At 37.2% G+C, this 25132-nt stretch overlaps 1 protein-coding gene across 50 annotated transcripts in view; it reads right to left on the bottom strand.

Annotated features, from left to right (window-relative positions):
- The window catches only part of sox6 (SRY-box transcription factor 6), a 201027-nt gene that overhangs the window by 169787 nt on the left and 6108 nt on the right, over positions 1–25132 (bottom strand). For all 50 annotated transcript variants that reach the window (NM_001123009.2, XM_068222353.2, XM_073906920.1 and 47 more), the window contains 1 exon segment: positions 4088–4158. The gene's annotated coding sequence lies outside the window, so the exon portion shown is untranslated.

The following is a 25132-nucleotide window of genomic DNA, read 5'->3' as shown; positions in this document are numbered from 1 at the left end:
GTGTATATTATGTATAACTCTTCTGTAAATTAGATAAAGCACATCAAGCCTTCAAAAGGACCAAATATCCAATAAACTTTAGCAGAGGTCCCTGCCCCGGCCATGACAGCGTGTTGTTGAGATGTTAGGTCATATTGGAGTGATTGAAGGAATATTGCTGATGATCAATGGGTCTTGGGCTAAGCTTGACTACATCAGTTAAATGTGGCACGGATAAACAGCATACGCACAAACAGTAAACGTATTACACTGTGCTTTGATATGGCACACCTGTATGCGTGCGGAAAAGCCACAAACCAGAATAGGATGCTGCTGGCGTCGCCAAAAAATCCTCATGAGGACTAATAAGAAAACGAATACCCGAAATACGTCAGCGAGGATCTCGACCATCGCAGATGTCTGAAGACCTTAGAACTTCCTTTCATGACAATAATTCGATTTCCAACAATTAAATCTGATTCTAAATTCACACTGATGAAATTTTATGTTCCACTGGGCATTTCGGGCAGAATGAAGGGAGCAAAGATTTATTTATTTTTTTCTCAATTAGGTTGATGAAATTAAAATGCCGACCCCTTATTGAACAGCCTCTCTGATAACAATCAAAGAAGAGGGTCAGTGGAGAAGTGAAGCTGGGGAGAGGCTGCTAATAGATGGGAAAATAACCACCAAAAGGTTATTCATTTTCATTAAGGGTCCAGGAGAGCATTTTTTTGCAGGAAATAATTTCTGGAGACATGGGTCCCACAGAGACATCAACACTGAGACATGCTAAATGTGAAATGAAGGAAGGCTCCGGCAGCTTTATTAGATGAATGGCACACACTGACAAAGAGTGTATTCTGCTTGTTCAAACAGATGCCGTTGCCCCTTCCTCAGGTGTTTCCGACTGATTTTGCACACGAGTGATTAAACGCGGGGCATATGTGTGCCAAAATTACTTACTGCCTCATTTTGTGATTAATTAAACACGCAGATTAAAGTTGCAAAGGAATTTAGATTAATAGGTGTTTGTTAAGCCTGGTTTATACTTGACGCGTCTGCTAGTTCGATTCGCGCAGCGAATGTGGCGTCATCACAGAGTTTGCTTTTTTTTGCTTTTATTCTTGCCATAATAAAAAATATATATTTGTAGAGCAACCCATCTTCTGTCGTCATTGATAATTTAATAAACTTTAACAGGTAAAACTGTCCGAGATATTAACAAAAGCAAGTGATGCATCAAAGTTTGATTTTTAAAAATCTTGGATGGTTATAAAAATGCTTATAATAGTTAAAATAATTTTTAAAAATGTAAAAAAAAATAATTGGTTTAAAAATCTTCAATAATATTAATGATATGACGTAGTTCCGGAAACTTTTTATTTTTAGTTTCTATTGCAGGGCATGTGCAGGAATACTAAAGATTTCAATACCTTGTGTTTTTAAAGATCTTCTCAGAATATTTTAAGACCTTATCGCCACTTCAAGTTCTAATCAGTATAAATTTTTTAGCTTAATAAACAGTTGTTAACAAATAGTTGTAGTTAAATAAATCAATTGAGCAAAAACATGCAACAGAACTCATATAAGCTCGGAAAAAACAAAGCTTGGAATAATAAATTGCACAGTTGTTTTCAGCGACAGACTTCAGCCAACCTGTCTCTCTCCAGCCTCTAACCAGGAGTACGCAAACTTACATTTTCCCATTTTGCCGTCTGTTTCATCCTATGGTTTTGCTAAATGTGGAGAGCGTCACACCACGTTTGTCACAAATTACGTGACATCACCCAGGTGGAAGAGCTTGGCCGGATACGCCCCAGCCCGAACCAATTGCATAGATCGAGCACGCCGTTGTTAATATTAGAAGAAAAATAAATATATTTATGCTTTTTTTTTAAGTCAAACAATGGACAACGCTTGAACAAAAATTAATTAAGACTTTTTAATATCTTTTAGGGGCTTTTATTTTCTCATAATTTATTTATCAACTTTTAATAGTTTTTAAAACCCCGCGGACACCCTGTTTTGACTGCCCCCTGTTGTTTTAAAAATATCACAACGGCAAACACATTAAGTATAAAAGCCTCGGCTGTTTTGTGACGTGCACGCACAGACTTTGGAGGTCCGCAACGCGGTGCCTGGCTTAAGGTCTCATAGGTCTGGTAAGCACGGGGGCTATGGAAGAGGAACGATTAACAGGGTCATTTATTCCCTTTCTCAAGCTTTTAAAAGTGTGGAAATTGTGAAATGAAAAAACACACTGGGCATTCAATTTTTCTTTAACACATACGGACAGTTTTAAAATAATGCATCTTTCTCTGTAAGCTTGACCTTCACGTCAATAGCATTTAAACGCATTTTGCATTGAAATGTCAGAAATGTGTTTTGAAATCAAAAAGTCCTTTCAGACAGTCGGTTTATACACTTGCTTAAAATTCCCCTTTTTTACTTTCAAGATAAACTTTTCAATGTCTATTACTACAAAAATATAATAATAATTCCATTCAATTTTCAATAAGGACAAAAAAATAAATGTTGGCTCTACCACAAGCATTCGCTCGCACCCACCAACTCACATCGGTCTAAATGCTGACACAATGCCAACCTGATGTACAGTACAAGGCTTACACTGTTACCCTCAGTGCTGGAGCAGGGCCAACGCATAGGCCTGATGTTTACTGTTCTAACTCAAGTGGTCCTTTCACCTTCATTCAGCCTAACAATCGGCGTTTCATTCCCTAAAAAGAGAGCTGACCCTGTGACATATCAATGTTAATATCAGTGTTCACAAGGGCTAAAACGGGCCCAGTGGCAACACAGAACATGTAACCTCATCCGAAATGTTAAGAACACCACACGTGGCACCTCGGAAACCGCTGGAAATTTGCTTTAAACATTTAACAGCAGCACACCGACCACCAAGCAAGGTTTATAAAAGAAACGAGACTGGTATTATTACATCCAATCATATCAGAACGCATGATCTTCCTCTACTTCTGAATGGCAGCAATATTCACACTCTCCCCTCCGGAGTTACAAGTTGTGCAGAGAAAAGCCGTAATCATTCCCGGCCCCTTTGTTATTTCTCCATTCAGCGATCTGACTCCGTTTCCTCTGACAGCCATTGAGCGTGGACTTAACGCACACTACAACGGCAGCTAAAATAAAAAGCGGCTGCCCTGGTGTAATAGAGCGTATTGATCTGAGCTGAAGACGCTGTTTGACTTGAAATCACAGGGATAAAGCTGCTGCATTAGCGCGCGGCCCTGAACTTTGAGCTGGAATATGCCATTCTCAGTGGCCTAATTATGCAGGGCCAACAGTGGGGCTTTCTGCACACTAATATAACTCTGTCCTGCACCTCATATCGAAGTGACATTTGAAAAAAGATTAATATGAACTTAACTTTCAGGAAGCTTGTTTGCTCAACATTACCAAGAGCAACACTTTGCCAGATATGATCTTTATTACTACGCTGGCAAGAGAAAACTCCCATTTAAGACATATTGTGGCAGAAAACTGCGGCCGTATATTGACTGTTTACTAAGACCCTGTGTGTGTGTGTTTCTTTAAAAGGGGCTCTTTCTTCATTGCCGTGAATGCTCTTATTGAGGGCAACTGGCAGCCAGAAAGTACCAATAACATAGTTGGTATTAGCATAGAGAATAGATTCACTCTATACGCACCGATGGTAGTGTGTGTTTGAGCGGAACGTGGACGTAGGTGCTAACAAGCAAATCGGTTTTCAAAATGACTACTTTATACATTTTCAAAGTGACAAAACAGGCATAATCTACATACTATTATTGATATGTCTTTTCTATAAATTGTCTCGTGTTGTTTCTGAAGCAGACTTCCAAGAAAGTGACACAGAACAGAACACTCATTATTATAATCATTTGAGTAAAGCCACCGCTTCCTGAGTTGATGAAGCATGTACAGTGGTTTCATGAGCTCAAAGCATAAAAGCATAAAGGGATAAGACAGCAGAGACCATGGTATATATATATATATATATATTAAAAAAACAGGTGTTAATGGAGCAATGATAGACCAAGTGGAGTTGGACAAGACACATAAACCACAATATAGAGTTTGTACTTACATAAACAGAAAGACTTTATCCCCAGCTCCCAAAGATCACTGGTGAGTTGATTTTGAATTCATGAAAATGACCTACAACAGAAGACATGAAGCTGAATTAGGATGTGTACTGAAATGACAAGTAGAAAAATAAATTTGCTTTACAGGTGACGTATTTAAGGAAATTAGGCACTTTTCACCATGGTGCACAATTTCTTGAGGGTCCCCACTGGGTCTTAAAAAGTCTTAACTTCACTGTAATATTGTCTTGAAGGTCTTAAATATTAAAAAAAAAAAAAGGTCTTAATTTTCCTTGTAAAGCAATCAACAATCCATCTCAAGAAAAAAAATCCATCTTTTATTTTTTTTTTAATATTTAAGGTTTTTATTGCAAAGAGAAACTATTTAAAATAGCTGTTCCACATTTTACAGCAATTTCTCTAAATTTAATTTCCCAATCAGGGAAAGAAAACTAAAAACAAATAAACAATTCCTCATGATAATAACAGAGCAACATATCACTTTGCATGATACATTAAACTAAATCAATTTGGATAAAAAGACAACTAATGTATATTTTGATTATTTATGTCATTGCCTCCATAATAAATAAACTTTTAACAACTTGTCATTAAAAAAAAAAGAAACATTATGTTGAAAAAAAAAGTGTATACAACTAGAGCAAAGTTGGCCCATGGTAACCTTTATTTGGCCCGCCATCCCATCTGAGAAGAGAGAAGGAATGATGGGGAGGGTTTCGAGAATGTCAATTCAAATTGAATGTAACCTTTTGTTTGTTTGTTTGTTTGCTTGTTTGTTTTTTTAACAAAAGCTAAATATTTCAATTAAATGGTTTTAATTAATTAGATTTTGTTTAAATGCACATACTGTCACCTGAAAAGGCAAAGACTTTGGCGATCAAATCAAGGTAAAGTCAAATTCTGATTGACTAATGTGTTCAGCATTGAACTCCACTGTGTTATAATCTTAATTGTTTATGTATTTTATCGCAATAGGTTGTATTTAAAAGCTTAAACTGCACTAGTTAATATAACTTAAAGTAATGTTTTCCATTTATTTTAAAATATTAGGAAATAAATTAGAAAATTACCCATGGCAAATTTATGGAATATAGTTTGGTATATTTATTCTCGGCTTGTAATGATATTTGGTTTTTGGTCCTTCATGCAAAAAAGTTTTCTTGTGAAAACAAGAGTTTTCTTGTTTTGACATTAAAATTTGTCGCTAAGAAAAAATTACATTTATTTATTTTATTTTTTTTTGTGGCAACTGACTGGGCCATTAGAAATAATCATTGGGGTTTAGCCTTGTATAAGTATAAAATTTAATTCATAATGGTCTTTAAAGGGTCTTAAAAAGTCTTAAATTTGACTTGATTAACCCTGCAGAAAACCTGTACTTTAGTAAAAGAATGAAATTGAAATGCAAATGTAGATAATATTTAATCATTGAATTCTTAATTCTTGCTTTTTTTGCATTCAAATTCAAATTCATGAACTGCAAACTTTTAAGAACACTGAAAATGTAATTACTGAGAATTTCTCAAGTGGTTGAAATGTAGTTCATTTCTGAGATGAATATTCATAACCAACAGCATTCAGTCTTACGTGATCCTTCAGAAATGATTTTTCATTACACGATTCGGTCCTTATGAAATAGCAATATAAAACTCTTTACTGCATTTACATAAAGTATTCATCGCTTTCAAACTCAAAACCATTCATCAGCTAAAAAAACAACCCTCAAACTTTTGAACTTGTATACGCACACATAAGATAGTAGGGAAGCAACAACTAGGCAGAGGAACAGACAATCATGCGAGAGGATGTCAGAGGAGTGAATTGAAGTGAGGCTGCTGGCAGGCGGTCAGAGTCCCAGCAGATGAAGTTAAACAGTCATACAACCTCCAGTTACTCTGCTCTCTCCCTGAGGGACTCAATCCTAGACAATGTTTAGAGTCCACTTCTCTAATACCTCATTAATCTGTCCCTGCGCTGTTTGATTCAACTAATAAATGGCTTTCATACAAAGCACTTGTTTTCTCTAATTCCTCTCTCTGCAGAGCACTAATGATTTATTTAGTTACACGCTCGGCTAGTTCTAGCAGGTCTTCTGAGGTCCTCCAGCAACGGCAGCACCACCAAAGAAACACAAACAAACAGACGGTGCACCAAAACCGCCGACAACACCGAGTTTCGCCATTATCCCACCATATGTCTGGCGGTGCGCTTCCTCTTCACGTGACGGGAGACGTTGTTGAGAAAGAGAGCGCCGATGTTCATTTCTCCACATTATTCTGTTTTTCACAACAAGCAGGAATCTCATTACCAGCTGATTTATGCAATTAGCCTGCCTCGGCATCACCAATTAAACAAGGACACAGGGGTTTGAGGTCACAGCTAATTGATCCGCCTGCAATTTGTGCCAGAGCCGAAATCTGCCCTCCCGCACCAGAGAACTGAGTCAAACACGTAGACAAAGTAAACGGCTGTGTGGGAGGGTGGGTTAATAGAATAAACTTCAAGATCTCTGGTCTCCAAAGGATCTGAATGTGGCAACCTTGAGGCTGAAGGTGACAATGGGAGAAAAGAGGCAGGAGGTCTGACCCTCGTGTGAATGGAAAGCTGTTGTCATCTTAATAGCACCTCTAAGCTGACAGTCTATTCCACATTCTCAAAGGACCATGCCACTGGCCTGACTGCCTCCAAGTTCACACTACACACACACACACACACAGAGTGCTCACATACATCTCTTACAGAGTAGTGCCTGCTAGCTTTTGTGCCACACACACAAACCCTTGACAGCGGTGGTAATTCTATAAACGCTTTTCTCTTTGTAAGCCACGCAACATCTAACTAATTCCTGTTGTGCTTTAATAAATACAGGGCTGTTATAATTGCAGGGGGCCAAAAAATAAAAAGTAATTTAAAAGTATAATTGGATTCTAATTGAGTAAAATGATGAAAGCAACAAGCTTGAGACAAAGAAAAAAAAAAAAAATATATATATATATATATATATATATATATATATATATATATATATATAAAATCACAGCATTAATCATAAGACGCAATAATATTGGGAAAGATTGAAACAATGCTGTAAGACCTGCGATGTATGAACGCCAGTGGCAGTGGATTAAGCAGGACTTTCTAATTGGACGATCATGAATTCATTAAACAGAGTTCCAATCAGCACCAGCCTGTTTTTATTAGTCACCCAACAGTTTTATTACCAATTCATTGTGTCCGCAATTACCGCTGCGGCTTTCTCACATGGCGAGCTCTGTTTTCACTCTCTTCTTGACAATGACTGCAGTGATGAAGTAGCTGCGGTTGTACAAATGGGGGATGAAATAAAGAGAGATGAAGAAAGGAAGAACTGTTCGAGTAGCCCAGCGTCTTGGCAAATTACTAGACGAAAAGCTAAAGCCCATTAAAGCCCATGAGGACAGACTAGGGGGCACCCGAAAATTAATGATAGGTTTTCCTGTGAAATAACCTTTAGTCATACGCCGCGCTGCTTCAGATGAGGAATTGAGCCATTTAAATGAAAACAGATTATTTCTTTATTTAATGTGCTGAATTTTTTAGAAGGGTTAAGTGGGGTGCTTCGGGCTCACGTTGGTGAGGCCAATCCATCGACCATGACAGTGACTCCAGCTACACCCTCCAACAAACACACTACCACAAGCGGACTCCAAAAGCACGAGCCAACCAATACACGCACTCACGCACACACACAGGTCGTGATATAAGATCAGCGTATTATCTTCCAGAAATCCTCCATTCTCTTTCATTCGATCGTTTTCATTCTCGTAGCCAGACAAATACAAGAGTTCGGATGCCTCTTTCATCTTAGTTGGTGAAGCACTGTTCTTTATATTTCACTCAAGAAGAATCAGAATAAAAATCCTTTCAGAAATCCGATGACCCTTGAAATTCCAGGCATGAGTTCATCTTCAGTAGGTTCAGCTGATTAAATCAATCCTCTACATAACAGCGCTGTGTCTTTGACCATCACATGACGATGCTTGGAATCAGTGACTAACCTCACATTAGCAAAACATGCCAACTTGTTTTAAATACATTTGCAAAAGTGGGAGCAATACAGTAGCGTGCTTTACATAATATGCTGCAAATGTTTACTGATAAGAGAGGTTTAAGAGGCTGAACTGGGAGGCAAAGTGGTTCAGATGGGTCAAATGTAGATGAAATCCTTCATCTCTCTGAGCGTGGACATGCTGCACTCTCCTAAAGGGAGGGAGCATTTTCATTTGCATCAATTTTGCTTGAGCTTTCTTCTGATCCAGCAACCTGCAAGAAAATAAAATCACTTTAAATGTCCTATTTCCCCCAGTCCAGAACATGTTAAGAGGGGATTTAGGGGAAGTAGTTACTGCCACAAAAGAGGCAATATCCCCCATCAGCAGGACGGTCTCTTACCTGGTGGAGGACAGGTTATCTCTGTACTAACAGCAGGACCACTGACGGGGTCTGGAGGATATAGGAGAAGCGGCGGGGGTGGGTTAAAAGCCGAAAGACGGGCAGCTCACACCCAGCGGTGGGCGGAAGAGCAAAAGATGTAAAGTGCTGTTTTGTCAGATCCAAAAATCAACTAGTGCGCACACACAGCTGACAGATCTGCGGGTGTAAAAGCACGGTACCAGATATTAAGTACAGATGTAATGGCTGTGGGCCATTCACAAATGATTTGAGAAATCCTATAGAATTCCAGTTTGATTGGTGAATTTGAATCATTCATTCGTTCATTTTCTTTTCAGCTTAGTCCCTTTATTAATCTGGGGTCGCTACAGCGAAATGAACCGCCAACTTTTCCAGCATATGTTTTACACAGCGGATGCCCTTCCAGCTGCAATCAATCAATGGGAAACATCCATACACACTCATTCACACACATACACTACGGATAATTCAGCTTACCCAATTCACCAGTAGCGCATGTCTTTGGACTATGGGGGAAACCGGAGCACCCAGAGGAAACCCACGAGAACACGAGGAGAATATGCAAACTCTACACAGAAACTGACCCATCCGGGGATTGAACCAGTGACCTTCTTGCTGTTAGGCAATTGTGCTTCCCACTGTGCCACCGTGCTGCCCATGAATTTGAATCGAAGTATTAAATATGGGATGTAAAACTGTATTTCAAATTTAAAATGGTAGTAAAATGAAAAATATTTTTCAATTTAAAATATAAACAAATAAAATCGAAGTAAAGGTAAATAATGAAGAAATAGATATGAAATTTGATAATTATACTTAATATCTATTGAACATTTATTTAAAAACAAAACAAAAAATATTTGATTTATGCCAAGTTAACATTAACGTAATAATTACCACAATTATTTGCAAATTTTGTTAAACTGAATTTGATGTTTGTGAATTTAGTTTGTTCTCAGGGTAATTACAGTTTAATTTAATCTGGAAATATCTTCAATCTATAAACACAATTTCATCGTAATTTTACCTTTTGTTGAAATAGTGGATAAATCAAACAAGTTAGTCCAATCTTATTTGTGTGGTTTCATTTTTGAAAAACTACAAGAAAAAAATGTTTGGACTCCTAATGTCGCTAGTTAACATACTCAATGCATTTTTTTATTTCACATACCAAAATTTCTAAAATATCAGCCTCTACCAAATAGTTGATATGTTGTTTATGGTAAAAGTACTGGAATTAATAAATATACAATAAAAAATTTTTAAAAATAGGAAGTGTAAGATCAATTTATTTGAAAAAAATATTTAAAATAAAAAATTTTTGAGTACAAAATTAGTTTTTTTCTGTGACGTATGCCAAAAAATATTTTAGATTCTCATTTAACATGTTTTCTTGTTTTTTTTTTAATTTATTTTACAATAAAAACAAAACCAAGTGTAGTAGTGCAACAGGATGTTTGTTCGATTTTTTTCGTAAACTAACAATGCTGTGAAGTATAAACCATTATTTAAAACAGTCATTCTTTAAATGACTTTAACAGACATTATTTAAAACAGTAAAAACATGGTCAACCGTTTGGAAGATGGGCAGTCAAAGGGTTAAGGGTGTTTATTTATTTACTTATTTATTTATTTTATTTATTTGTATACATATTCTGTGCTTAAAAAAAAGTTTTCGTATGATTGAGAATTCAGAGAATTCAAAAAGACATTTCTCTGGATCCCCATAAGAGTAATAATAACCCAATAAGCTATAGGATTCACGTCAGAAGAAGCTGTAGATCCAAAAGGACAAACTTGCTTTCTTTCTCGGAAATAAAATAAGAGACATCCCATTTCATTGATCTTCCTCTTTGAATGTGCACACGCTTAACTTAAGAGGGCCTGCTTAGAGCCGAGGGTGTTTATAAAGCGTATTTCACATCACGAACGGGGGAGGTTGTGCTGTTTTTAAATCAAACATCTCCTCTCCTTGGACTTGCAGACAGCACCGCGACCGAGCCAGACTTTCATGTCCGACAGTGGAGATACATTTCATGTGATTTACTCTGCTGTGAAATGACAACAACGAAAGTCCGTATTAGGGGAAGAAAGGGCTGACCGGCGACCGCGGGCCTCAAATCCAGCCCGAGAGGAATTCAAGTCCCAGCTGGTTAAATACAGTCTCACCGGTTGGCTGAAAAACCCACACTTCAGTGCATGATTAGAATGCAATTGCTGCAAAAGCGAGTCCTTGTCTTTTTTTGTCATCGATTTGGCGTCAGTCGATGGAGTTTATTCCCTTGCCAGGACACAAAGCACTTTTTTTTCTTCCCCCTATCTATCCATTCCTGCTACTGAGTTGGGTTATGGAAACAAGCCCACTTTCCTCCTTTCTTTCTCCCAGGTAATGTGTTTATTCTCCTGGTCTCATCTTCTAGTTTACGGGCTGCCAGCCTCTCTCTCTCACTCACTCTCTCTCTCTCTCTCTCTCTCTCTCTCTTATCGCCCTTGCTCTCACGGGGCATTTTAGCTGCTGAAATCCTGTTCACCACATACCGGTTTTAGAATCTGTGAAATGAGTGCCGAAGAAGCGTGGCCACAATGTCTGCCTGTGTTGCCAATGGCCTCGAAAATGGGTCCGGGAGCTTTTTGTCCAGGGAATGCATAAATGGAAGTTTTTAACACCTCAAAGAAAGCCAGTGCCTTTGTGTGGCCAGACGAGAGAGAGCCCTGGCTCTCCTGAGGAGGCAGACATGCTGAGTGCTACAGGACAAAGAACCCAGAGCCTGAAGCAGCAGGAGCACACGTACACACACCTGCCACACACACACAGACATACACTTTATGGTATAATACGCACACAATGGACATGAGAAACATATACACAGATAAAGGCACGGGGGCATGCACACACAGGTCAAGTATGTGGAATAACACAACAAATGACTGCTGAATTTTTGAACATTCACTGACTCGCATCAAGCGTTTCAGAGAGAACATTACCGGTTTTACTGCAGGGCTATACACAATTAACCGAACAAAATAAACAAGATTCCGATGTGTGAAAAGTATCTGCTAGGGCATTCCATCAATTTACTTTGGCCAAATTTGACTTTTTTTCTGTCTGTCAAACATTTTTTAGCAGTTAATGTTGTAGCAGACAGCAGCCGCTGATAAACACTGATGTGAGATATTCAACAAATTGAAGTGTTTATGTTTTGTTTTTTTGAGATCCTGACTTTTAGCTTGTGCTGAACTGCATAGATCTAATAGTTAAAGTTGTTTTAACTTACAGTGACAGCTTAATTTGTTTATTTCGATGGCAACATGAAAGTATTTGGAAGTAACCAAAATCCATATGGCAATTTCTTTGGAATTCTACAGATTGAAATGACAACATTAAGAGAAATTATTGTGTAGTCTCCGTAAATAAATGCAAAATATAAAGATGTATTACATAGATGCTGATCTAATCATACTATAGAATGCACAGAGATGAAATGCGCAATGTGACTGATAGCTAAAGCCTGATAACAAGTCAACAAATGTGGGCACATTGATTGATGTGCCTCCTACCATTGAGGAAAAATAATTCCCATACAGATTATCCCCTTTTGCAATTCATCTTATTTTGTTTTTCAGACAAACATAAAAAGACAGGTCGTGCAGATAATCAGAGTGGATATGCTTCGGCTGCCTACAATAAGCATTTAAATGCAAATATGTCTGATCCACAAAGAACCTGCAACTTCTGTCAGTGGCAACATAATCAACCTGCAATTGTCTCCTGACTCCGAGTCATTTCCAGTGACAAGGTCTAAGCAGCGAGCATCTGTATTCAAATTACTGTGCTATTTAAGGCCGCAGTCTGTACAGGGATATTTTTCCAACGGTAAGCCGTGCTGAAAGTCAATCATATGGTGAATTAAACCAGAATGGAATCAATCGATCCAGAAAAGATCAGGTTACAACCATACCCAGCAGTTGCAGGCAAATTATTTGCGTTTTTCTTGTTCAGACGCAAGAGCGCGTGTGCGGCAAAGTCTCATTTTTTAAATATTACATTTGCAATTGAATTGAAACCTTCACGGTTCACATTCAGTAACAATGAAGAGAGACTATTTAAATGAAGAGAGGTGGTCAAAACAGAAGAAATAAAGGAGATGCATGCAATATTCTCCTTCAGAACCTCAGATAATTGTGCCAGGTAGAGGCCTTGGGGATGGGTTTTGTGGTATGTAAAATCTGAAAAATATTTCAGGTTGTGATATGAATGGAATAAAAAAAAAAAGAGGTTACGACTCATCGGTACTTGCATTCTTCATGCACAACTTCACTTTTAATTCTTTTACCAGCGAGTAGGGAGGAGCACATTGTGCTCTTGGGTTTTGACTGGTGGCTCTGTGAAAATCCAGAAGCGTTTGGTCATGTTTTTCTCAAGCAGAGCAAAGGTAAGAAAGAAAGAAAATAGCTATTCTGTTCTTTGAAATGATTTATTAAAGCTCAAGAGCATGTTCAAATTCCTCATATCAGCGTGTTTGATGAAGTTCAGTGGTGGTTTTTGCCAAGTAAAGGATTAAATAATTCATAGCACTTTTAATTTTTGCATCTATTCTCTTGAAAAATCTTTTTTTAAAGTCTTAAAGAAAGAATGTCAGCATAAATCTTAATCACTGAGGAAATAATTTTCCCTTTTATTTCTAAACAAATCGCTGTTAAGCACAGTTCCAAAAATTACCTCAAAAGCATATGTAAACGAATCCATTAAAACGAGTAAATTTCTCTTCGTTCTTAATTTTCCAGAGAGGAAAATGATTTAAAAGATAGACACAAATCTCAGCTGACATGACTGGGAGCCGCTCTGCTTCCTTCTCTCCTCCATACACTACAGATGTACGAGAGCAAGAGAGAGAGAAAGAGAAAGCGCTCCTCTCTTCTCCGCAGTTCCCTTCTTCCCCCCTCGGAGAAAACAAATGTAGTGTTTGAGTCACTGATCGGTGGTGTAATTGAGTTTAACACTCCTTTTCTGCAGGAAAAAAAGAGTCTTTGAAATGAGGAGGTCAAATTACCTCTCCAGTCAGGCAATAAATAAGTCAAACTAGGTAAGGGCTCCTGCCAGCATATTTTAGTGCAGAATTCAATTAGTGAAAAACAAGAGATGCGTGGTTCTTCAGTTAGCTATTAGATGCACGTCCTTTCCCATGATGCTCTTATTCTGCACGAGGCAATCAGGCTGGAGTATACCACTGATGGAGGATGTCTTTAAAGAAATCCACTCCGTCCCAGCGATCGTGGGGGAGCTTGGCGAAATTGCAGGTCATGTGACCAATGCAAGCAAGTCAGAGAGGGTGAGATTATTGCTGCTCTTTCTATGCCCTCTTACAACAAGCCAGACAGCTATAATCTACCAAGCCTAATATTGTTACAATGCTACGATCCAAATAGCAGGGCTGAAGCTGATGCTTAAGGGGTAGTTCACCTAAAATTTCAATTCTGTTAGCGGAGATGAGTCATTCCAAACCTGCAAGGTCTCTGAGGAAGAAAAAAAAAGGATGTTTAGCTGGACTCGATTTTACATGAAAAAATCATACCGGTTTGGAATTTTGGTTGAATTTTTCCTTTAAAGCAACACTCTATACTTCCATACATTCATTCATTTTCTTTTTGGCTTAGTCCCTTTATTAATCTGTGGTCGCCACAGCGAATTGAACTGCCAACCTATCCAGCACATGTTCTGTGCAGTGGATGCCCTTCCAGCTGCAACCCATCACTGGGAAACACCCATTCACACACATGAACTATGGACAATTTTGCCTACCCAATTCACCTATAGCGCATGTCTTGGGACTTGTGGGGAAAATAGGAGCACCCAGAGGAAACCCACCCGAACACTAGGAGAACATGCAAACACCACACAGAAATGCCAACTGACCCAGCTGGGGTTTGAACCAGCAACCTTCTTGAAGTGAGGCAATTGTGCTAGCCACTGTACCACCATGCTGCCCTATTTCCATACAGTGAGTCTAAAAATGGACAGGCATAACGTGCAGCATAATATACACATTTCTTTCCATTATGCAGCTGATTTATGGAGCCATTTCCATTGATTTCTACACGGGAGAGCCATGATGAACGTCAAACATGACTATTTGAGGGCGGTGTAGACAATGTATAGAATAAGAAAGCGAGCTGGGACGCAGACAAAACCCACGCCCAACTGGCTACAATGTCGGCTTTGTGACATAATGCTTCTCACACAGTGGATTTTTGGAAAAGAATCCAACTTTTCCTATCGTACGAATCCAGCAATAACAACTGACATCATGGTTCCAACCATATGCCCTGTGGTGCTCGTGCACGTTTTGCATTTCTCACCACGTGGAGGGGGGTAAAAGAAACACTGTAAAATGGTTATTATATTCCAATCATGCCCAAGGAACCAATTACGGCATGGCACATTATCTATGAAACTAGAGGAACCTTGAGGAACCCCAAAACTACACCACAGACAACTAACAAATAACTAAGGAGAAAAGAAAGACAGAAAAAACACCAGCACGAATGTGGTTACATTTTATTTTGATGGTTCCTTTGTTAAATTTAAGTTATCTACATGTGAACTAATTCTCATTAGATTATAAGTAGACTGTTAGGTTTGTGTTAGCGTTACTGTAAGTTGACATGTACTTGAATAGTTTCTTATAGACAGTTAAATGTCTGTTGAAAGAGCTGTATTAACAGATTTTAGGCAGACAGTCTACAAATACTCATATGAACCATCAAAATAAAGTGCTACCTTTCCATAAATGGATTTCTTTCTATAAATGCATGTTAAACGGCACATTAAGGATGAGAAACTCTGCCGGCGTCAATATACACACGCTCTTCAGCTTTGCCAATGACGACGACATGAGGTTAACATTATCGGCGCTGAAAGCACGACAGGTGGGTCACGTGAAAGGTCTCTAATTTTCTCTCACTAGCAGAAACACATGGTTCATATTATTCCGCAGAAAAGCTGACAAAGCTCCAATGAAAATATCAGGAGGCTTCCACCACCACTACTGTTCACCACACACTATTTTCAAATATATCTTAGATTATGTAGCAATGTAAATTTCCCCTGCCTACTGGGCTTCGACTGGTAAATTCAGAGGGAACTTGAAACGTAAATAAATAAATGTGGGAAATTGAGGAGGCATGCTGGACGCTGTTTAAGCGCAGGGGGTGATGTGAATACATCAGGACACAATATAAACACAATCAACCCTTCTGCTCTGGCTTTCACTTGTATAGTCTTCTATATGAGGTTGACTTGATAAGCAAAAGTATAAATGATCAAAACATAAACATTGGCCTTGACCTGAAGCTTCTTCACTACTGTTTACACACCATATTTGTGTGCGCTAGCTGAAAGAATCCCATCTGTGTGAAATACAGTAGAAGTCGAAGCTGCAATGCATCTATTTTGTGCTGCTCACAACAGAGCTGAGGCTCAAGTGCACAACAACACAGGCGTGAATTTTTTGAAGTGAGGTGAAAATACGACTCTTTTCTAAAGTCCATGAAAAGGCTGCAAGATAAGCAGCATTTAGCCATAAATTCAGAGTCGGCGCTAAGCTGTTTTATGTATAGCTCGCCGAGCGCAAAACCATGCCCCGCTGAAATCAAAAGCGGTAATAGTCAGGTTAGCCACTGTCATTCTAAGAGGGAAGTCGGTTGTGAAATTGTAAAATTGTGAGGCCCTCGCTGTCTATTTCACAGCCTACATTTTATGAACGCTCTCTGAAATGATTTATAAAATAGAGGCTATCACATGGCAGCCAGTGTTTGAGGCTCACAGAGGTGAGGGAAGAAAAGGCTCAAGCAATCCTAATCTGCCTGCTGAAGACGGCCGCTAATAATACGCTCCTTTATCTCCTTTGCTTAAACAGTGCATACCTTGAAGTTCACAAAAACGTGTGATACTCATCGAGCTCTCCAAGCGCAACAGAGTGGAGAGAGAGCAAGAAAGAGAGAGTTTGAGCGAGAGAGAGAGAAGACAAGGCCTTGCCATTTTCCACTTCACATTCCTCACAGATTCAAGTCCAATTTGCTCTGAAAGTCCTCTGCATTAAGACCGCATGCCAGGCTGATAGAATACGAAAACAAGAGTCAAACTCCGTTCATCCCACCCTTGTTTTCCCCCATTCATAATCAGCAGATGCTGTACAGTGGCCTTACAGATCCTAATCAGATTCCAAACTAGAAAAGGAAAAGAATTGAGCTTTTGTATTTACATTATGCATACATTGTTGAATAACAAAATTCATATAAATTGCATGAATTATCAAATAACAATAAAAGATACAAATCAGGTCAAAGATGTATTTTTTTAAATATGTATAGTTCTATATAAGTGTTATATAGATATATACATTTATATGTACAATTTTTGATTATTGTGATATTATTTATCAGGCTGCATCGAAATTAGATCTTGCTCCTCTTAATACGGCATATACAGTCAGAATTATTTGCCCCCCTGTTTTTTTTTCCCCCAAATTCTATTTAACAGAGATATTTATTCAACACATTTCTGAACATAATAGTTTTTAAAAACTCGTTTCTAATAACTGATTTTTTTTTTTTGCCATAATGACAGTAAATAATATTTTATTTTTCAAGACACTTCTATACAGCCAAAAGTGACATTCAAAAGCTAAATTAGGTTAATTAGGTTAACTAAGCAGATTAGGCTAATTAGGCAAGTTATGTATAACAATTGTTTATATTGTAGACTACTCGAAAAAATATAGATTAATTTTGACCTTAAATGTTTTTAAAAAAATTAAAAACTGCTTTTATTTTAGCCGAAATAAAACAAATAGGACTTCCTCCAGAAGAAAAAAAATATTATCAGACATACTGTGAAGATTTCCTTTGCAGATTTGTTCTGGGTTAGTCTTTTATACACATCATTGTATAATATATGATCTACTGCAGTTGCCATCTTTGCACACAAGATGACATTCACTGGCTTCAATTTATATTGAAATGTATTCATTTTAAGTATCTTTATTATTTACAACATTTATTTGTATTTGTTTCCTTAAATTATCAAGACATTCTGTTCAGACTTATTTTTTGTTCCTTGTTTTAAAAAATCTATTGATAAAAGAGCTTTTATGTTTAAGGGTCCAATAGATTTGAATAATTCACCTGCTAACATTCGATATATTGCATCATTTAAGGTGTTTAAGCAAACTTTGCTGTCATATTTTACTTTGGGCTGTACTTGTTTTTTCTGAGGATGCTGTTGTTTATGTGGTGATTTGATTTACTGATCTGTACATCTTAAAACACAATAAGTTAAGGTAACTCAAACCATTTGAGAAAAACTGATTGCAACAAACTATTTATGTTCCAAAACTAATCCTAATGAGTAATGTGAAATGAATCCATTTGAGTAAATAAAGCAATCTGAGCACAGAAAAACCCAATAAATGAGGAGAACTCAAACCAACTGAGTACTGTAAAATTCAATAGTTGAAGCAACTCAAACCGCAGAGTTAAAAAAAACTAATCCCAATGAGTACTCTGAACTTACTCCATTTAAGTTGAAATAATGAGGTATTTAATTAATTCATTACCTTCAACACTGAGTTCAAAACTCTTTTCAAATGAGTAGAACTATCTTTGATTCAATTTTGAGTTAACTACACTCATTTGATTTCATTTCATTAAGTTGACTGTTGGGTTTTACAGTGTATGTATTTGTAAGTATGTATACTACCCCTTTTGTTAATGTTTCTTTTTTTTTTTTGTATGTTGTGTAATTTATGTTTTGCTTTTGTCTTCTGGTGTTATTATCATTTGATTGTGATTAATTAACAAGGGGTTTAACTTTATGAATATATATATATATATATATATATATATATATATATATATATATATATATATATATATATATATATATATATATATATATATTAATTATTGCATTATATTTTACTTAGAGTTTCACAAATATATTTTAATGTATTAAAACAAATAAAGATAAGTACTATTAACTTTATAAAGAATCTTTGAAGTAATAAGATAATTAGAATAAAAAACAAGAGATGGATGTCTAAAAAAACTCTGCCATGAAGTACTTTCATGTTTTGTTTATATTCTATGAGATAAAGGTATCAATTGAATGCACATTACAGTTTAAATGACTAAAAAAGCTTCTTAATATCCACTGTATTGAATCATAGGGTTAAGAGAGAGAGAGAAAGAGTCAGTACATTAATGGCCCGATATCTGTATGCACATTTTCTGCCCAATAGCTAAAGCTGAAAGCGCCCAGATGAAATCTGTGTGGTAAAGATGATATCATAGCATTGTGGTTGCACAGCAGTCTGGCAGACACATACCTCACTCTAGAGAGAGAGCGAGAGAGAGAGAAGAAAAACAAAACTCTAAATAATATTTCTCCTTGCCTTTCCCATTTGAATATTCATCCCGTTTCCACGTCCCCAGAAACTCTTCTAATCAGAGTCACTTCCCCTTTAATCACTGGGGCTGTAATTATGATTTGATAAAGCATTTTAGCGCACTCTTCAGTGTCACTCACATATCTATGCTTGGAATACCGTATTAAGAGCTGTCAGCCCTTAAGGGGAGCACTTCCCAAACAGTGCTGATCCAAATATGGCAAACACGCCCATCGGCTCTAATTGAAATTATTACAGGTTTGAACATGCTAACGCTACAGCTAATGTTTTCCCTGGAAGGGAGCGAGTTGAACTGGAAGCAACGAGTCTAGCAGACTCAGCTAAGATTCCTCCACTTCCCTCTGATGTGCAGTAATTGTTTAAACCTGAGTGGAAATGGCTGAGTGCCTTTTTTTGAAGTACGCCAACAACCAAAAAAAAAAGAGAGAGAGAGAGAGAAAGAGAGAGAGAGAGAATCAGGTCTGCGTAGCACTTTCCTATTCTGCTTTTCACTTTCTAATTCGGTCCAACACAAGGCTTAAAGGAAAAGCCTCTACGACTCCTTGTTCATCTTGGAAGAGCGAACGTTCGAGGATGATCGCTGACCACAAGTTGATAATGATGACGATTTAATTAGAAGCCTCTCTCTGGTCTGGAGTCAGCCCAAACTCCTCCACCCTGCAGATGGAATAAATTTAGCAACAGTGAAGAAGAGTAGGACCATCTTTTGCTCCTTTCTTCCACCACTCCCTCCCCCCTCACAACTTCTCTTTCTTGTCATCTAGGCACCACCTTCAATCAGAGACAGAAAACATTCTTCCCCTCTGACACCGCACCGCAAGTCGCTCAAGCCCCATGCGCATGCACCTCAGCGTTACACATTTGAGATATTAATCCAACATTAAAACAACAATCTAAAAGTAGAAGCTGCTAAAAGTGCTCCAAGAGGGGAGACGTGTTTTCAGGGTAACAGTAGGAGCAACTCTCAGATCCAGTACTAAAAAAGGGGGTTCTGGCTCTGGGACGACCAGAGTGTTGTGAGGAAAATGTCTCATTTGCATCCAGGCAGGCCCCGGGGGTTTACTGTAGCCCTGTGTCATAGTTTCAGTTTCTTTCCAGCTAGAGAAACAACGTGTGTTATGAGTGAGCTCTTTTCAACTGCAGGATCGAGCGCCGATGGACGGCATGAGCGAGCAATAGTGGAAAAAAGGCTGATGCCAGGATCTTCCCTTATTCCAGCTTGTTTTGTGTGTGTTTTGTTTGTGTGTGTGTGTGTGTGTGTGTGTGTGTGTGTGTGTGTGTGTGTGTGTGTGTGTGTGTGTGTGAAGTTTGTATGTTCATGAACACTGGCCTATGATGACTGATTCAGAGCGTGTGCCAGTGTGGCTATGCTGATAGATGTCAAATAGGCTCAGAGGAAATGCATGGGAGGCTAAACCGCAAGATTTTCTCCATTATTTCAACAGATTTCTGCCATCCTGTATATAAAAAAAGATCACCACATTACAGTCCACTCATTCAGCCTAACTTGGCTTTAGCCAAAGACAGCTCTCTGACACAGCCCTTTGACATAGCGACTACTCATAAGAAAAATTAGGACTTAAATTACGCTCGCAGCCCTTCCTGCCCAAAGATTTAACATGACAAACTAATGAAAAAGAGAGCTTTTAAAAAAAATCTAATTCAATTTGTTTTCCACTCCTCTGTTGAAAATTATTCACTTTTTCCAGCCTGGTGTTTACACTTTGGTGTGGTTAATACATCCTGACAAAGCCAAAAAGAGAGAGCGTTAGAGAAAAGACTTTGAATACACTGCATAAATTAACTAAAGACACACTAAATGTTGGTTGTGTATTTTAAATCTGCAATATTGAGATCCTATATTCATTCTTTCATTCATATTCCGTTGGTTTAGTATCTATTTCAAAGTCTGCCACAGCTGAATGAACCACCAACTATTCCAGTATATGTTTTACACAGCAGATGCCCTTCCACTAAATTACACTATGGCCAATTTAGCTTAGCCAATTCACCTATCCCCATGTCTTTGGACTGTGTGGGAAACCGGAGCACCCAGAGGAAACCCACACGAATAAGGGGAAAACGTGCAAACTGGGACTCGGACCAGTGACCTTCTTGCTGTGAGGTAACAGTGCTAACCACTAAGCCACCGTGCTGCCCCTGATCCTATATTGGTTAAATGCAAATTTTCAGATTTCATCAAACTCAAACCCAACCAAACCTCAATACATTCTTTTTGAATGGAACTGAATTTTTCTTTAGGTGTGAACACAGTTAGTTAGTTAGTTAGTTAGTTAGTTAGTTAGTTAGTTAGTTAGTTTATATTTATAGTTAGAAATAGCACATTTCACACAGAAACGACAGATCGGTGTGACTGGTTTATGGCTGAAGATGGATTTTGATTGATAGGATCACAATCATTCTCATTTGAGCAATTCCATGCAAATGTTAATCTTTACATGAAAAAGTTTTCGCCAAAATATCAAAATCGTTTCTGCATTTTTTCTGTTACCAAATATTTTACAATGCTTTAAAAATACTCAAAAATGTCTCTATTAATGTTTTCAAACTATTATATTTGATTTACCAAATTCACACAAGTGCCAATTTCACATCTGTCATATCTATATTTTTCTATAGAGAGCTGACTCTTATCATTTTGATTAGCAATGTTTCTTTTGGGTTGTGCAGTTAAATTCACAGAATTTCTACAAAGTATGTTGTATACTGTCAACTCGCAAACTTTTTTTGTCACATCCACAATGCATGTTCATGTTCCTCATTTAAAATTCTAAACATTTTTACAGATTGATATTTTTCTGCTCCCATAACTCTGTGCTTAGTTGTTTTAAAAAAAATAAACAGATGTTTCAATATATTATTAACATATACTTTGTCTCTGTAAATTTATGTTTTGAGATTTTACTGCAAACGTCACATCCATAATGCTAGAACTGCTCATTTACATTTGTTTTAATACATTTCTTTGCTGATTAAAAACTGTCACCTGATGTGGTTAAAGGTGAACAAGCTCAGAGCAATTCAAACCTATTCCCACCTGCATCTGCAAAGTGCTATACAATTTTGATCGTATCTCATCAAACCTAAAAGTAGTGCCCTGATCCCAGAAACCACAACCCCTACATGATCTTTTGGAAGCTCCTTCTCAATCTAGATAGCTCTGTATAGAGACTGAGTTCCACAGGCAAAGCTCTGAATTAAGACAAACATCACTACCTGAAGAGTCTCTTCAAGGGGAGACCGCTGTTTAAACTGTGAAGGCAAGAATGGCAGATCATGCCAACCCACATGTACAAACTCTCATCACATCAGCTGCTGTCGCCACTTGACCCGCCATTAAAAGCTGTTCATGGACACATCCATAACGGTAGTCAAGTGTTTTCCCTTATTCTGTTTGTTTGGTACAGCACTACATCTAATTCCACTGACAGTCAGGTAGTAGAGCCTTTCCCTTCTTCAGAAAGAAGGAAAAGAGAGAAGGAGATAAGTGAGCATGTGTGTGAGAGAAAGAGAGCAAGAGAGAGAGAAATCGTTTGCGGTTTGGTCTGCTGAAGCCATTTTCTTGTGACGCACATGTACACTGACGGCAGAAAGCCTTTAAAACTGCGCGCGGGTGCACATAATCGCAGAATAAGGAAACAAAAGGAGGTGGTTTGAGGAATACTTGAGTTGAACTACTGTCAGACACACAGCCACAGCATTCCTCCTCTCCTTACCAACCTCCTTTGTCACTTTAATTTGCTTCTGGCATTATGAATCCCAAGTTTCCACACACACACACAAACTGTGGATGATGTGATTTTGGCATCACATCTCTTAATTTTTCTTTACAATTTTCCAGACATATTTTTTTAAGATGTTGTATCAGCTAAATTAAAACGTTTTGCATGCAATTAGCTACCAGCTTCAGAATTTCTAGTTTCTAGGAAAAAATATCTTCTCGTTATCGCAAAAACAAGAGTTTTACGTGATTACAGTACCGTTTAGGAAGACAGTAAAAAGCTTTCTTTCATAAAACAGAAAAGTCCCCGGGAATTGAAAGGCCCTTTTGTTTTGAGCGGAACTCTGCTCTGAACTTCAGGGTGGATATTTCTTTGACACTGTTCAGAACAAAAATATATTTCTATCTTTTGCGGTTTTAAATCATGCTTTGTATCCTGAGCATTCTAGATTGAGCAACTGAACAAACATAAATCATTCAAATAAATAAATATATACTATAAACTATTCATAAATTTGTATGAAATATGTCATATTTTAATTTTCTTTTCATATATATATATATATATATATATATATATATATATATATATATATATATATATATATATATATATATATATATACACACACACACACACACACACACACACATATACACACACATACACACACACACACACACACACATACAATGCTCAGCATAGTACACTTTTCACAAACATATCCTTTAAATTGATATTTTTAAGAAAAGGAAGCTATACAATATTATATTTGTGCATATACATTAGATTAGTCAGTACTTAAGCCAAATCTGGAGTTTTTCGAGCAAAATAATGGTCCAAAAACTAGTACATCCAAATGTATATGTTATAGAAAAATATTAAATACAATAAAAAATTAAAAATTAAAAAAAAAGGCAAATCAAAAGAAAAAAAAAGTTAAAATTTTGTTACAATTTTGTAGGTTGTTATTTTTATTTGCAATATTTTGCATGAATTTAATTGTATTTTCTTTTAATTTATGTTTGATGACTAAAATATTATTTGAATAAATATATCTGTTTATTAAATCTGTTTTGTTTAAATGCACCAAAATACATTGTCTTTGTAAACAGATAAAAATATAGGGTGTATTCAATTATCCTGAGCACTATATATACATTTATTTATAAATTTATACGATATATTTCATATATGAATGAGTGACTTTGGTTTGTGACCTATTGCATAATACTGACTCGAAGGAATCTAGAACGTCACAAATTGACCCGTTTAATCGCATATGTACTACGACAGTTAGGTGGAGGGCAAATTGCCAGCTTAATCTTACTGGCTCACATCTGATCTAATAGGAGAGTGTTCAAAGTGGGTGGAGTCTTCACAGGGCACCCCAAACATCCCTTTGTAATGGAAAATGTAGCATCCCAGGTTAATGATCAATTATTCTCTACCACGAAAGGCTGAGATTATCACAAATCTCACGCTAAAAAAAGCACCTGGCTCCACACAAGCGTCAGATTCTCCTTAATCTGTGTTTGACCATGACTTGGCTAACAGAGCACAGTGTTACCATAAGATGACATAATACAAAAAGCACTAAATAAAAACAATTAGTTCTGTTTTTAGGCAGTGCTTTTGGATAATGGCTTAAATAATGAACACTAATGAACAGATTATTTATCTATCTATCTATCTATCTATCTATCCATCCATCCATCCATTTAGTTAGTAAGTTATTTTTGTTTTTTTTATTTGGAAGAGTGTTTTGTATGTTTATGTTTTGTCTCTAAGTCTATTTGTTGTTGTAACTATTGTGAGTTTTTTGTGTGGCACTTTTATGAAATGATGACTCTTGACTGCAAACCAAATTTACCTTCAGATATAAATAAAGTAACCTAACCCAAACCTAACCTAGACTAAAAAGCCACTGACTGCAGTGTTTAGTGAAATTTCAGAGATGGATGTTAGAGCTGAAGCTCAATTGTAATGCAATCCTTATTAAATTTTGCGGTTTATAAAATGCTAAATTCAATACTCATCATTCATACCCAAATAGGCATGATGAATTCATAACCTGCCCATAAATTTCCTCTTTATAGTAATAAAACGAACAAGAAGCCTTTGCAAAATCACCAGAGCTTCCAAGTTGTATTTACAATGCCAATAGCATAGCATCAAAATATACCATAAAATAGTGAATTCCTTTCTAAAAACAAATGGCAAGTCCAAAAAGATCAAACACAACAACCATCTCCGACTGCTCTACAATTCGCCAATATTTACTATACATTAATATTAACTAAGATCAAAAATAAAGAATAAAAGAGGTGAAGTAAAATGCAAGGACAATCTCAAGCAGTCTTAA

This window comes from Danio rerio, chromosome 7, assembly GCF_049306965.1.
Source record: "Danio rerio strain Tuebingen ecotype United States chromosome 7, GRCz12tu, whole genome shotgun sequence".
Taxonomy (NCBI): domain Eukaryota; kingdom Metazoa; phylum Chordata; class Actinopteri; order Cypriniformes; family Danionidae; genus Danio; species Danio rerio.
The sequence above is the reverse complement of the archived record's forward strand: the minus strand, read 5'-3'. Positions and strand labels throughout refer to the sequence as shown.